This window comes from Sorex araneus, chromosome 5, assembly GCF_027595985.1.
Source record: "Sorex araneus isolate mSorAra2 chromosome 5, mSorAra2.pri, whole genome shotgun sequence".
Lineage (NCBI taxonomy): Eukaryota > Metazoa > Chordata > Mammalia > Eulipotyphla > Soricidae > Sorex > Sorex araneus.
Genome location: NC_073306.1, coordinates 23,929,650 through 23,932,209, shown reverse-complemented (window position 1 = coordinate 23,932,209; position 2,560 = coordinate 23,929,650). Strand labels below are relative to the sequence as shown.

The 2,560-nt window shown below is 38.4% G+C and overlaps 1 non-coding gene across 1 annotated transcript; it reads right to left on the bottom strand.

Moving 5' to 3' along the window:
• Nucleotides 1–1,998: 1,998 nt before the first annotated feature.
• Nucleotides 1,999–2,102, bottom strand: LOC129405308 (U6 spliceosomal RNA). The gene has a single exon (XR_008630477.1). It is a non-coding gene; the product is annotated as a U6 spliceosomal RNA (small nuclear RNA).
• Nucleotides 2,103–2,560: the final 458 nt, after the last annotated feature.

Sequence of the window (2,560 nt, the reverse complement as noted above, 5' to 3'; positions counted from 1 at the left end):
ATCAGTCATATCAAGACAAATGCCCTGCTTGCTGTATTATTGCTCTGGCCCCTATTATAACTATTTTAAACTCTGAATCTCACTCAGGTCCTATTTTTCTCTTCCCCTCCACCATCAGCTTTCTCAAGAAGAGTTATTTACATTTGTTTCTACTACCTCAACTCTTATTAATTTTTAAAATCCTTTTACCCTAAAAAATTAATTCAGGGCCAGAAAAAAAGTCCAGTGGACTGGAGCACATACTTTGCATGTTTGAGGCAGGTTCAATTCCCAGCACTGCTAGGTTCCACTCTGGGAGCAGCCTCCTGAATACAGAGTCAGGAGTAACCTTTGAGCACTGCCAGATGTGGCCCAATCCTTCCACCCCACCACCAATTAATATGTTCAAACTTTTGGAAGACTTGCATAGATTACAAAAAATCCTCATGTACTCCCAAATGTACCAGAGGTTACTTATATTTTCCCAATCTGTGTTTCATGCATGAATGTATATATTAAATTTTTATTATTTATGCATGCATATATTTTTCTGAATTGCATGAATAGCATTTACTTCTAATGTTATAAATACTTCAGTGAACTTTTTTTTTTGGTGGGGTTTGGGGGCCATTGGACCAGACCTGACAACGCTCAGGAGGCTGTTCCTGGTTTGTGCTCAGGAGTGACCCCTAGTGGTGCTGGAGAATCATTTATAGTGATGGGGAGCCACTGGGGTAGTTCATGCAAGGCAGTGCCTTAACTCCTGTATTATCTCTCCAGCCCCATCAGGTTATAGTTCCAATAACAAGAACATTCTCTTATATATCTGTGCCATCCCCTATATGATCACATTAAGGAAATTTAACACTGATATAATTCATTTGTTGTTATATATAGTCCATATTCAAAGTTTTGATAATGTGCTATAAAGCAATTTCTCTTCAATATAGGGACCAGCTGAGCACCTGATCCCTAATCATGCATTGCACTTAACTAACATAATGCTCCATATCCTTTAATCATGGGTAGTTCCCCAGAAATTTATCATTATTCATATTTTCTTAGAGTATAAGTCAGTGCTTTATAAGTGCTTTATAAGACGTCCCGTCTACTTTGAAAATACTTATCAATCAGATTTACATCTTTCTGTTTTTTAAGGGTACAAGTGTCACATGAGGAAAAACCTGGTGTCACTTGTTCTCATTATTTATAGTGTTGACTTTGATCAGTTTGGTAGATACCACCAGGTTTCTACCTTATAACCACAAACCAGGTTTTGGTTTGGTTTTATACTCGTTTTGATATCATATTCAGTGTTACTATAACCCAAAATAGTTTGGATCAGATTATTTTTCCCCTCGGAGTAGTTTGAATTTATTTACATGTTTGTTTAGGTTTGGGGGCCATTCCCAGTGGTGTTCAGGGCTTACTCCTGGCTCTTCACTCAATAACCACTTCTGGAGTGGCACTAGGGACTGTATAGGATGGCAGCCATGTGCAAGGCAAGTGCCCTACTCGCCGTACTATCCCTCCAGCCCAAATAGTTAGAATTTAAATATACTGTTCTTCACCCCATAATTATTGTGCCTTGCATTTTGTGTTTTTTTTTCCTTTATTAGTGGTGGTGTTTTGCTTGTTTTGTTTTGTTTTGTTTTTCGTTTTAGTGTGAAAGTGGCTAACAACCTCTCATCTTGTCTTCACCAGTAGCAATGGAAGTATGGAAGTATGTTTCTCTTCTCACACAATTCAAGCTGAGAATTCTCAGTGCATGGGTATTGTCAATGTAGGTCTGAAAGCCAATTTGCATGGTTTGTTTAGAGCACTACTAACAATGCTGTCATTCAACCCAATGAAGAGTCACAGGCAAGAGAGAAATGGAAGGGCCGGTGAAGCTGCTATTAGTAAGTCTAGTGATAAGAACTTATCTTAGGCTGAAAGATAGTACAGCACGCTTATAAGTACCTCTGTATTGTTGTAAGTTGCCTTTCATTCTTGTTGATTAAATCTTCTTCATACACAAAGCATAAGGAATGCTTCACAAGTTTGCCTATCATTTGTGTGTAGGAGCCATGTCAATTTTCTCTTTATTGCTCCAGTTTAATATTTGTATTGCCAAAACAATTTATTTTAAATCTATTTGGTGCTTACTTAGTACCCCTCTCTCACACACACACACTCCACATTCAACAGTTCTTGTGAAAGGTCCCCTGTGACCAGTGCTTTCCTCTCCTTATCTTATCAGACATCATCACACTGCTGACCCTTCTGGATTTACTCTCCTTATTCTTCTTGTTTCTTCAACTTTTCTAACATGTTGCTCTCAGAACTCTCTTGGTTCCTATCACTTCTTTATGTGTACACATTCTCTTCTGAGATGATTTCAATTATTACTATTCTCATTATGTTACTGACTTTTGAATCCTCCCCTCTGGAGTGTGTGTGTGTGTGTGTGTGTGTGTGTGTGACCTCACACATACAGGGCAAGTGTTCTACCACTACCCTATATCCCAGGGCCCTAACTTCATATCTTTATACCCAGACCACTCTTTGGTTTCCAGACTTATAATCAGTTACCTAATTG